Source organism: Rhinoraja longicauda, chromosome 23, assembly GCF_053455715.1.
Source record: "Rhinoraja longicauda isolate Sanriku21f chromosome 23, sRhiLon1.1, whole genome shotgun sequence".
NCBI classification, from domain to species: domain Eukaryota; kingdom Metazoa; phylum Chordata; class Chondrichthyes; order Rajiformes; family Arhynchobatidae; genus Rhinoraja; species Rhinoraja longicauda.
The window spans coordinates 10376320-10390207 of NC_135975.1; the positions used below are offsets into that span (position 1 = coordinate 10376320).

Genomic DNA, 13888 nt, shown 5'->3' on the forward strand with positions numbered 1-13888 from the left:
GGCCCGGATTGGCCTCACCAGTCACTTCCGGACCCACAGTCACCAATCCTCCAACTGAAAGTGAAGTCATGGTCATCTTCGAACCCGAAGGACGAACAACAATGTAGTTCCAGCATGACATCCCTTGGAGGATCTCCTATGTCCACTTGGCCAATTGTTCAGTGTGTATTGGACATTGGCTCTCTGTGCCTGTTCTCCCTGAATGAGCCTCTGTGCATCACTTGGAATTTATCTGCACGAGTGCAACTTTATCAACCACAAATATAAGACAGTCACCGATCATCAATATTTCCAATAAATAATTTATAGGGTGGTACAAATAGAGAATTCACTATCAAAGGGAGTAGCCCTGGTGGATAATGCTGATGCTTTTAAGAGTGTTAAATAAGTGCCTAAGTTGGAAGGAGTGTATTAATAGGTTTCTGGACCTCACCATCTCCATCACAGGAGACAGACCAGTGACGGACATTTACTATAAACCCACTGACTCGCACAGCTATCTGGACTACACTTCTTCCCACCCGGTCCCCTGCAAAAAGTCTATCCCCTACTCCCAATTCCTCCGTCTACGCCGCATCTGCGCCCGGGATGAGGTGTTTCACACAAGGGCTTCCGAGATTTCCTCGTTCTTCAGGAAATGGGGCTTCCCCTCCTCCATTATAGATGAGGCTCTCACTAGGGTCTCTTCTACATCCCGCAGCTCCGCTCGCTCCCCCTCCCCCACTCGCTACAAGGACAGAATCCCCCTCGTTCTCACCTTCCACCCCACCAGCCAGCGGATCCAACATATCATCCATCAACATTTCCGTCACCTACAACGGGACCCCTCCACTGGTCATATCTTCCCATCCCCTCCCCTCTCTGCATTCCGCAGAGACCGTTCCCTCCGTAACTCCCTGGTCCACTCGTCCCTTCCTCCCCAAACCACCCCAACCCCGGGCACTTTCCCCTGCAACCGCACGAGATGCAACACCTGTCCCTTTACCTCCCCCCCTCATCTCCATCCAAGGACCCAAACAGTCTTTCCAGGTGAGACAAAGGTTCACCTGCACCTCCTCCAACCTCATCTATTGCATCCGCTGCTCTAGATGTCAACTCATTTACATCGGCGAAACCAAGCGCAGGCTCGGCGATCGCTTCGCTGAACACCTGCGCTCGGTCCGCATTAACCAAACTGATCTCCCGGTAGCCGAGCACTTCAACTCCCCCTCCCATTCCCAGTCTGACCTTTCTGTCATGGGCCTCCTCCAGTGCCATAGTGAGGCCCACCGGAAATTGGAGGAACAGCACCTCATATTTCGCCTGGGCAGTTTGCAGCCCAGTGGTATGAACATCGACTTCTCCAACTTTAGATAGTTCCTCTGTCCCTCCCTTCCCCTACTCCTTCCCAGATCTCCCTCTATCTTCCTGTCTCCACCTATATCCTTCCTTTGTCCCGCCCCCCTGACATTAGTCTGAAGAAGGGTCTCGACCCGAAACGTCACCCATTCCTTCTCTCCCGAGATGCTGCCTGACCTGCTGAGTTATTCCAGCAGAAGGGTCCTCACCCAAAGCGTTGTCTGTCCATTTCCCTCCACAGATGCTGCCTGACTGGCTGAGTTCTTGAAGCAGGTTGTGTTTTGCTCTTAATCCTATGGCTTCTTTCTCTGGACCCTTCCACCATGGGAGAGATGTCTTTCCACTTCATCATTTTCAGAACTTCTCAGAACTTCTCAGTTCCAAAGAGACTAGTATCACTTTCTCTTGTTTACCACCGAATAAAATCACTGCTCATTGGATTTATTTAAAGTGAATCAATTTAAAGCGTAGCACCCAAACCTGAGCACCTATCCTTCAATCGTTGCTGGTCTAATGTTTTATAAAGGCTCAGCACAACCTTATTACTCCTGCACCCTCTGCCTCCATTTAGAAAGGCCAGAAGACCTTGCCTTTTTTAAACTATTTTCTCAATTTACCCCACCACCTGCAATGAGTTATGAACGTTGCATTCTGAAGCCCATTTCAGAATTGTTCCTACAGTTTATATTAACTCTTCCCTTCTTTCACACAAAAATATAACATTCAGTATGAGCACACTTCACTATGCCAACAGGTTTTATGTTAACTGCACATTTGGAAATTGTGAACTGTGCATCCTAATTCAAATCCATAGTGTACATTAAGACAAACAGTGGTCTTAACACGGACTCCTTCACAGGCGCTTCTCGTCAATTCAAAAATTAATCTTTCACAGGCACGTTTTCACATTGGCAGCTGTGAGCACAGCTCAGTGTAAATGGCTGAGTCCTAATTTTGGCCATGGTTGGTTTGGCAACCATCTTACTTCTGGAACTGCTGGTTACTAACCTTAATTGAAATGCCATTGAAATGAAAACTACAAATGCTGCAGATTTGAAGTGAAAAGCAAAATTGTTGGATATACCTTGTAGGACAGGCAGCAACTGTGGAGAGGGAAACAAAGTTAATGTTTCAGATTGATGACGTGATTATCAATCTCGAAGGTATTTATTTCACAAAATGCTGGAGTAACTCAACAGGTCAGGCATCATCTCAGGAGAGAAGGAATGGGTGACGTTTCGGGTCGAGACCCTTCTTCAGACTCAATCTCAATCTTTCATTTTTTCTCTCACAAGACACGCTGCCTGACCTGCTGGATATTTTCAGCAATTTCTGCTTTACTTCTGATGCCTTTGAAAATAGTAGTTTACTCTAGACAAACAATTTATAACTTTCAACACCTTCATCAAATCTCCTCTTAACCTGAGGAGAAAAAAAATGGACTTCTACATGTCACTGAATGTCTTCAATCCTGGTATCATTCTAGTATTCCCTTACAGTTCTTTAACACACATCCAAAAATCCTTCTTCAAGTGATGCTTCATCTGAAGCCTGGCAAATCTTCTTGCCTCTGTACTCTGCGCCTTCGTATATATTGCTAGATATCCCATGTTTGTCAACAAGCTTCTTATTCTGCCATCTTTAAATTATTGAGAGCCATAAATGTGCAGGTTTGTAGGTTAATTGGCTCTGCAAAGTGCCCCTAAGTGTATAGAAGGCAAAAGTGGGATAGACAATAGACAATAGGTGCAGGAGTAGGCCATTTGGCCCTTCGAGCCAGCACCGCCATTCAATGTGATCATGGCTGATCATTCTCAATCAGTACCCCGTTCCTGCCTTCTCCCCATACCCCCTGACTCCGCTATCCTTAAGAGCTCTATCTAGCTCTCTCTTGAATGCATTCAGAAAATTGGCCTCCACTGCCTTCTGAGGCAGAGAATTCCACAGATTCACAACTCTCTGACTGAAAAAGGTTTTCCTCATCTCCGTTCTAGCGTAGAATTTGTGTGCGGGTGATTGATGGTCAGCATGGACTCGGTGCGCCAAAGGCCCTGTTTCCATGTTGTGTCTTTAAACTGAACTACACCAAACATTTTGTCAGATCTCTCTGTACAAAGATCATTAGTGAAATCATACATTTTAGTCATTAGTCATTTGATGGCATTAAATTTAATCTGCATTTATTTGCACATTTCACCAAACCAGGTTGTCTTGTCAGCCTTTATAGCAGTCCATGGTTCTCTGCATTACCAGATTTGATTCATCTGCAGTCTGAAATAATGCCCTGCATAACATGGTGCATGTTATTGCGTATCCTGCTCCCTCTTGGTGCAGCTCCTGATGTTGTCTCTTCTGCCCTATCTGTACACATTTAGCACCATGCATATTTGTAATGCTCTCTATATATTGTCATTTACACCTCTCTCTATGACTTTATCCATAACTTGTGCTTTCCATTTATCCATATCTATTTCACTCTTTCTGCTCGCCTCCTCTATACATTTGTATTGTTCATTTCTCCTTCATACGTTAGCATCACCTTCCCTCATTCTGTGGTATAACTACAACACGCCCTCTGTTTATCTGAATCATTGTCTCCCTGAATTTAGAAGGATGAGAGGGGATCTTATAGAAACATAAAATTATTCAGTGATTGTACAGGCTAGATGCAGGAAACATGTTCCCGATGTTGGGGAGTCCAGAACCAGGGGCCACAGTTTAAGAATAAGGGGTAGGCCATTTAGAACTGAGATGAGGAAAAACCTTTTCACACAGAGAGTTGCGAATTTGTGGGATTCTCTGCCTCAGAAGGCAGTGGAGGCCGATTCGCTGGATGCATTCAAAAGAGAGTTAGATAGAGCTATTAGGGCTAGCGGAATCAAGGGGTATGGGGAGAAGGCAGGAACGGGGTACTGATTGCGGATGATCAGCCATGATCACATTGAATGGCGGTGCTGGCTCGAAGGGCTGAATGGCCTCCTCCTGCACCTATTGTCTATGTATCTATGTAATATCACTCTCCATCTTCTAGTATCTATCTCGTTCTTTGTGTTATACTGGTGCTCTCTCTACCTTCCATCTGTTATACTCTCCCTCCTCCTATCGCCCCATCTCTCTCTGGCTTTTACTACATACTGCAGAAGCTCCTTGACAGCCAACGGTAAGCAGCTTCTATTTTTAACTCAGTGGCGCTGTTCCTATCTTTTATTGGGGGGGACGGGGACTTGAGCAACCTATAGGAAAAAAACATAAAAATAAATCCTTCCCTCTAAAATAAAAAATACATGTTGCTGAAAAAAGAGTTTTGTGTTTGTAAAATATCTGCCCTATAATAGTTTCTATAAATAGGCAGCCCTGGTTGTCCTTGGCGGCTGATGTACTTGTTCATTTCTGCAGCCTGCAACCATAAAAAAAAAACCCCTATAGCTCGAGAAAGGCAGCGACACAAATAGTCTCCTTTGCTTTGAACTGATTTAATGTGTTGCTATTTATAAACCCGCGCGTTTCTAGGGGAAACCTAATGACGCAATGACGTCAATGCAGGTCAATTTCCAGCCTGGAGATTTGAGAAGTTTCTGTTAGAGTGGATGTTGCAGTAGATTCAGAAGCAGAGACACGGACAGTCAGTGCACGGGGACGAGAGGTAGGTGCTTTATATTAGCAGTCTTGTTGTTAGGGTGGGGATTGGGGGGGGTAGGATTAATGTCCCTTTTTATGCAAAGGAATATGTCCGATTTGCAAGGGGGGGTTTTCTAAAAGGAAAATATTCTGGTAATTTAAATTGTGCTGGATACCGTTTACATTTTAGCAATTGGCTAGAATTTGGTCTCAAGCTTGTTTCTAAATTATTTGTATCCATGAGAATTTGAACGGGCAAATTTCCCAACTTCATAACAAGGAAGGCTTTTCCTTGCATGTATGTGGAGCGTGAAAAGGGGGACATGGTTTATTTAATATACCGGATAAGAACATTTCTAAACGTGTCTTGTTATTTTGCATGCTTTAAAAAAATCGCGAAATTCATCTCAGCGCCTGGTAATTGTAAATAGACTTGTTTTTTTTATCAGCCTTGTTGAGCTGGACGAATGGATTTCTGCGTGTGTGTGTGTGTGTGCGTGTGTGGAGGAGGAGGAGGAGGAGGAGGAGGAGGAGGAGGAGGAGGAGGCGGAGGGTTGGAGAGGACCACTGGGTGGTTTGAGGGTTTATTGCCAAAATTGCTGATCCTTCACAATTGGGTCTTGGTGCCCGGGATGTCACGCAAGGAAGCAATAAAATGCAATGCACAATTTCATCCCACCTGTCACAGTCCGGCTCACCTCGAATCAACAACACGATTGTACTTATCACCATCAAACGCACTCTGATTTATTTCTCAATCGGAGAAATTGGGTAGGTGGTAATTGTTGGCACTAACATTTGTAAAACGGAACACCGTTACCTTAAATTGAACCTTGTAGCACCTCGCCTCGAACTATCATTTGACAGTCAATGTGTACATTTTAAGAAATGTTTTTTTTTTGGTGGCAGTTCAAATTGTTTTGATAGACATTTAGATGAATGTTTGCCTAAATATTGAAGAAATGGTAAATAAACAATGTATGGCCTGGAAATTGAATGAGCAAATTGTTTATTCATACTCTGTACCTCATTCACAGTAGATTGTTTTATATGTACGCCATGGCAAATTTGTCAGTATTAGAGCTAAATTATTTGCATTGAAGGGGTTAACGTATTTTGATGAGGAATGCCTAACTTGTTTAAAGATATGATATTTAGATTTAAACTGTATTTTGTGTATGTTCGAAACAAGGAATGACAACCAGGTCAGTGAATCAAAATGACGGATTTCGTCCAAGTATCGTATTTTCCTGTAAACTGGACTTAGATCGCATCGTGGCAAATCCATCCACTGACAAGTTGTTTTTCTATCTATGTTAATGGCTGATCTGGTGTGGTGTAAAGGAGAACTCATGACTGCGTTTTTTTTTTTAGAGAAAGCTTAAATTTAGTGAGAAAACGTTCCAGAATGGTTGGCTTGAAGGGGAATCACAGAAAGCAAGTCTGCAAGTGCCTATCTTGTCCCCCTCTCCGCCACCTTGGATACCCTGGCATCCACGCTGCAGGATACAGGCTTGAATCATTAGTTTGGGGCATTCACTGACAGGGTCATTGGATGGCGTGTTCCAGTGAATTCAGCCAGTGGGCAGGTTAGTCACTGAAGCACGAAGAGGGCCTCTCTGTCTGACCTGCCCTGCAGTTTCAGCATTGGGTTAGGGGTGGTATTTAAACACAAACTCCTCACTGAAGACCATGCGGCGACCGACCTCCGCCACTTCTATTATTACCCCGCCGTTCACTGCGCCGAATGCTGCAAGCGTTTCCTTCCCAATTGCGTCGATTATTTGAGCAGTTGTTTTTTTTGCGAGTGCACCTTATGCACCACACTGCGGTTTCCCAACTGTCGCCCCCAAGGTCAGGCATCAATGAATTGCAACACATTGCAGCACATGTATAGAGGGTCTGGGCCGCCCAGCTCAGAGCAGCAATGATCTTTCCCCCAGGTTGCCCAGAGGGCCGTTGTCAGCAAGCGCCCATGCAAAGGCTCAGCCCCATTACCACCCACACCCATCAGCAGTTGTCTCGACCATTGCATTGCACTGCCCCGTGGAGCACTGCTCAATATCGCCAGAGTTCAGCCAGTGGTTCCCATGCTCCAACTCCGCTAGATCGTCACTTCTCCAATAAGCCTCCTGCCCACCAAGCCCATCCTGGACTGGCCAAAGAAGATGCTAAGCCCCACAGAGCTGCACACACCTGGAGATGTGGGCGCCACATGGAGCAGTGGTGCCACATCCTCCATCAGGCAGTGGGTTGCTTTCCATCAAACCTCCCCTCCCCTCCATGCTGGAAAGAGAGAGCCATTGGGAGCAGTCCTTGGCCGCAGCGCTTTAGCTGAGCTTGTGGTTCAAGGCCCTGATGTAAACCCGTGTGGAGATGATCACTTTCAAGGAGGATCACTGTCTGGGAGACTGGGGCCTGGAGACTGGAGTCAAACCAACTCTTCACTGCCAGGGCCACAACAGAGTGCACGGTTGTTTGCAGTGTGTGTGGAGGATGCGAGTGGGCTGGGTACTATCTCAGCGTTGTGCGTGGACTTCAGATGGATCGAGGGTTTGCTGCTGTCACGCCTTTAGGCTCTCCGGGAAAATGCAGGACAACCATAGAAATAAATCGTGGGAGCGGGAGGGATGGGGGTGAGTAAGGAATGAACCTTGCATCTACCTGGGGATATTGTCATTACAGGTTGTGCTCCACCTTGGCGAAAATTACAGTTCGTGCTTGAGGGAAGATGGCCCATCAAGAATACTTGTAAATGCAGGCTTCTTGCAGCTCGGACTCAGGGCAGTGGATGCATCCCATCTACGGTGAGCTGAATATGATCCCATTGTCACACATCCCCCACCACTGCACCACTCAGTCATTCGGGTCAAACTCGTGGCTACAGTAGCACTAACACTCCACCCCATCAGCTGGCAATCTTCATGGACTCTCCACACACCCACATCCCAGCATCCAACACCCACACCCCAGCACCCACGCCCCAGCACCCGCACCCCAGCACCCACGCCCCAGCACCCACACCCCAGCACCCACACCCCAGCACCCAAGCCCCAGCACCCACACCCCAGCACCCACACCCCAGCACCCACGCCCCAGCACCCACGCCCCAGCACCCACGCCCCAGCACCCACGCCCCAGCACCCACGCCCCAGCACCCACGCCCCAGCACCCACACCCCAGCCATGCCCCAGCACCCAAGCCCCAGCACCCACACCCCAGCACCCACACCCCAGCACCCACACCCCAGCCACGCCCCAGCACCCACGCCCCAGCCGCGCCCCAGCACCCAAGCCCCAACACCCACACCCCAGCACCCACCACCCACATCCCAGCACCCACACCACAGCACCCAACACCCACATCCCATCCCAGCACCCATGCCCCAGCCACGCCCCAGCACCCATGCCCCAGCACCCATCACCCACAACCCATCCCAGCACCCATGCCCCAGCACCCATCACCCACGCCACAGCACCCACGCCCCAGCACCCACGCCCCAGCACCCACGCCCCAGCACCCACGCCCCAGCACCCACGCCCCAGCACCCACGCCCCAGCACCCACGCCCCAGCACCCATGCCCCAGCCATGCCCCAGCACCCATGCCCCAGCACCCACACCCCAGCAGCCACACTCCAGCACCCACGCCCCAGCCACGCCCCAGCACCCACGCCCCAGCCGCGCCCCAGCACCCAAGCCCCAACACCCACACCCCAGCACCCACCACCCACATCCCAGCACCCGCACCACAGCACCCAACACCCACATCCCATCCCAGCACCCATGCCCCAGCCACGCCCCAGCACCCATGCCCCAGCACCCATCACCCACAACCCATCCCAGCACCCATGCCCCAGCACCCATCACCCACGCCACAGCACCCGCACCGCAGCACCCGCACCCCAGCACCCATCACCCACATCCCATCCCAGCACCCGCACCCCAGCACCCATCACCTACATCCCAGCACCCGCAACCCAGCACCCATCACCCACAACCCATCCCAGCACCCGCACCCATAACCCACTTCCCATTCCAGCACACATCATCAACATTCCATCACCTGCATCCCGGCCCCGTCAGTCACATTCCAGTACCAATTACCGCACCCATTTCCCACTTCCCAGCACCCAATATCAATATTCCACTGTCCCAACAACCACATTCCAACACCCACATCCCAGTACCTCAATGTCCAAACCCCAAAACAAATCCCAGAGATATCCAAATCCCAGCGCTCCAAAATCCACTTTCCTGTGCTCAACACCCATATCCCAGTGCCCAACGACCACATCCCAGTGCCCAACGACCACATCCCAGTGCCCAACGACCACATCCCAGTGCCCAACACCCATCAGTTCAGTTTAGTTTATTGTCACCTATACTGAGGTACAGTGAAAACCTTTTGTTGCGTGCTAACCAGTCAGCAGAAAGACAATACATGATTACAATCGATCCATTTAGGGGTAGGCCATTTAGAACGGAGATGAGGAAGAACTTTTTCAGTCAGAGAGTGGTGAAGGTGTGGAATTCTCTGCCTCAGAAGGCAGTGGAGGCCAGTTCGTTGGATGCTTTCAAGAGAGAGCTGGATAGAGCTCTTAAGGATAGCGGAGTGAGGGGGTATGGGGAGAAGGCAGGAACGGGGTACTGATTGAGAGTGATCAGCCATGATCGCATTGAATGGCGGTGCTGGCTCGAAGGGCTGAATGGCCTACTCCTGCACCTATTGTCTATTGTCTATTGTCTATTGTCTATTTACACTGTATAGATACATGATACGGGAATAACGTTTAGTGCAAGGTAAAGCCAGCAAGCTCTGATCAAGGATAATCTGAGGGTCATCAGAGGTAGATAGTAGTTCAGCACTGCTCTCTGGTTATGGTAGGATGATTCAATTGCCTGATAACAGCGTCCCAGTTTGTAACATCCATGTCCCTATATCCAACACCACATCCCAGTATCCAATACCCATATCCCAATACCCAATGCCCACTTCCCAATGCTCCAAAGCATATTTCCTTGTACGCAGTACCCATATCCCAGAACCCCAACACCTAGCACCTCTAGCCCAAACCCTACACTAATATTCCATTTACCACCATCCATAATCCTGTACCCAAGAGTAATACCCAACATTTAACATCCATAAACTAACTCCTAACTTTGATACAGTGTGCAACCAGACCCAGCACCCACTCACCACAATCCAGCACCGTACCACATGTGTGACACCCATGTTCCAATAGTGCAGCACACAGCACCTATACTCCATCACACATTTCCACCCCAAACTCCATCATCTGACATCTTTGCACAACATCTACACCTGTGTGCCACCAACTCCCAACACCCATTCCTCAGCATCCTAGAATAATACATCAACATTAATATCCTGGTACACAACATCCAAAGCACAGCGTCCACCACCAATATCCAGCACGTTGTGCCCATACCCAACATCGATGTCCCATCAAACAACACCGATCTGGCACCTAACACTGACTCCTCAGAAACCAGCTCCGTGCCTCAGCATCAATACCCAACATCTTGCCCCCCATTCCCCAAAACCCAACCTCATCAACCAACACTATAATCTAGCAACTATCATCCATACACAATCAATATGACAGTACATATACTTCAGCATCCAATAACATCCACCAACAATATCCCGACATTCAACGCCCATAATCCACTCAAACTCGTTCCTCAGCATCCGGCATACAGCACGCAACACCAACGCCTACCACCCTTCATACAGCACGCAACACCAACGCCTACCACCCTTTATCCACATAACGGCACTCATCACCCAACAGCTATAATCCAGCACCCAATACCATTTCCTCAATGACCACCTCCCACATCCCAACATCCAATCATCTCAGAACCCTTCACACCAGTGTGGAAGCAAATCATCCTCAATCTCAAAGGGACTGCTAAAGAGGAAACATTATTTGGCAGAAGGTTAAGGTAGAGTTTCAGGCCAATAGTAACATCCAGGATGTTGATGGTGAGAGAATTTGATATAATGGGTGGGAACATGCGTGTACCCTGGCCCACACACTACTCATCAATCAACATGATTACCCCATCAATCAACAGCCATAATCCAACACTCCTCATCCCAATACCATCAGAGCGCCCATCCCTCACCATTCAATATCATCCAACAATACCTTGGCACCCAAACCTATAATCCACCACCCACACCTGACAGAGCAGCCAAATCTCACCTCTTAGAACTCAACAACTGCGCCTTAACATCTTATGCTGCTACACCTACAGCACCAGACTCGTGAAGCATATCTCAGCACCCAGCACTCATATCCAGCACCCATAATAATGCCCCAACATCCAACACCGATACCCCATCAACAAACATACATTATCCATCATTCAGTTCCACACCCTGTGCCCCACAGTCACATACCTGCGTCTCCCATCACAATATTGTGACCAACATCCACAGAGCACTAATGGCCCAGCACCCTAAAGCCACACCCCCATGTTCAATGCCCATATCCATGTGCAACACCAGTGTTCCTGCACTCAACATCTACATCCCAACACCAATACCCACCAGCTGTAACCAAACCCAAGCCTCAAATACAAATGCCCTTTTACCGAACACCCATGCCAAGACCTGTCCATACCCAGAAATACACACCAGCTTGACCTTCACTCTTATTATTGCTCATTTGCCAGCACCCAGCACCCATAACCCAGCAGTAAACCAGAAAGAGAAGCACAAATCGCCCAAAGCCTACACTGCAATACCCTGAACCCATACCATAGTAGACAACATCAATTATCCAGTGAGGATCAAAACTCTTACATTTCATATCAAATGTCCCTCACAATCAAAATCCTAGGGATCATTATTGACAAGAATATCAACTTTAACGATATAAAACTTATTTTTCTTATTGAACCTCTGGGTTCAAGGATGACTTGCTTCCACTCTGGTTTTGTGGGGTCTAAGGTGTCTGATAAGGTATTTGTGGGAACTGCAGAGTATTCCACAGAGAGAGCAGGAGGTTCCTGGTGGAGCAGACTGGTGGTGGTGTGCTGCTTCCACAGCTTACTCAAGGCTTCTTATCCTAGCACCCAAATCCGTAACCAAATACATATCTCAGCACCAAATATCCATACCACTGCACCAATGTGCAACACCTATACAGGTCTTCCATGGGTTCGACACAAAATGCTGGAGTAACTCAGCGGGACAGGCAGCATCTCCGGAGAGAAGGAATGGGTGACGTTTCGGGTCGAGACCCTTCCCGAAACATCACCCATTCCTTCTCTCCAGAGATGCTGCCTGTCCCACTGAGTTACTCCAGCATTTAGTGTCTACCTTCGATTTTAAACCAGCATCTGCAGTTCTTTCCTACACAATCTTCCATGGGTTACGTGGGGATGGCAGAAATGGATGGGAATGGATTTGCTGGCTGCTGCGGGTTTGCAGGCATCTTATGCCAGATGGGAATGGAGCATTTCCGTGTACTTTTCCCTCCACTGCCACACCGTTACCTTGAGTCACAGCAGTTGCGAGCTGGATTGACCTGAGCAGAGCTGGGAGTGCCGAGCAGACTCATTCATTCACTCACTCAGAGTCAATGAAGCTGGCTGGCGGCCTCTCTTCCCATGACTGCTCGCTATCCCTTCTGTTTCTGTGATCCTGCCTACATATTAGTTCCAACTTAAGAACAGTTCAGGTTACAAATAGTTCTCAGGAATAGAACCTTATCATAACCTGGTGACTACTGGTATCCCAACACTGATACACCTACACCTCAATAATATGGCTGCAAATGGATAATCTAGATCGCAACTACTCACATCTCAGGAATATAAACGAAAGCACTACTACCAGTATAACTCTTTCAACGCACATGTCTCAGCCCACACCAAAATGCACTCAATAGCTACCTAACACCAAAACTCTGCCTTAACTCCCATTCACCAACTACCAACAGTGGAATCGAGGGATATGGGGAGAAGGCAGGCACGGGTTATTGATTGGGGATGATCAGCCATGATCACAATGAATGGCAGTGCTGGCTCGAAGGGCCGAATGGCCTCCTCCTGCACCTATCTTCTATGTTTCTATGCTTCTATCACTTGTCCCCCAATGCTCACATCTCATTCTTCCAGACTTATATGGTCACATTTAACACATGCATTCTGACATTCATGGTCCATCAAGCATACTTTGGCCCAGTGCCAACAAATACTCATAGCCAAATCCTAACATTCACAAGTGGTTGTCAGTGCTTAGTTTTAATGGTAAGGTACAAGACGGTGCTAATGATACAGTTTTCCCCCTTGCTACGTAATGCCTTCTGTGAAAGTTGAGCTTCTCAACATGGTAAAATTGTTGCCACCCAGCCTCACTCAATGGCAACGCACACACTTTCCAGTGGGTGATGTGAGAAGCTTTTGGTAACAGGAATTCAGGCCGATTTTCCCTTCTCTGACTATCTTTATCCAGCAGCTACCGCAGCCAGGCCTACCTTTTCTGGTGTATGTCTATTTACTGGGCATTGAGTGGGTATTTCATCTTCGGGACCATTGTGGATGTGGAGCTGGTGCGAGGTGAATGGGATCCATGTTGGAAGGCAGGCAAACTGTCCCCTATCTTCACTCAACAAGGTCACCAACCAGATGTAGTGCCTCTGGCACGCTGGTTGGCAGTTGAACCATCTGTTGTGCCTGATTCAGCATTAAATGCCTAAAAACATCAGAGGAGCAAAGGCTACTTTCTACATGTTTAAGATCTTTGTTTGGTGTGGACTATAAGAAGCCTGCATAGAATTCACTGCTGTGCACATTGAAAATGTACATATTTTTCAGAAATAATTCTTGGTAAGTAGGTGCAGATGAAGGCAGCATCATTGATATTAGCTCAAGTAATAATTTTAACGTGAG

At 48.0% G+C, this 13888-nt stretch overlaps 1 long non-coding RNA gene across 1 annotated transcript in view; it reads left to right on the forward strand.

Moving 5' to 3' along the window:
• The first annotated feature begins 4888 nt into the window (after positions 1–4888).
• The window catches only part of LOC144605078 (uncharacterized), a 39236-nt gene continuing 30236 nt past the window's right edge, over positions 4889–13888 (forward strand). Inside the window, exons 1-2 of the long non-coding RNA XR_013548809.1 lie at positions 4889–4981; positions 7642–7763. This is a non-coding gene — a long non-coding RNA (uncharacterized LOC144605078). The remainder of the gene's footprint in view (positions 4982–7641; positions 7764–13888) is intronic.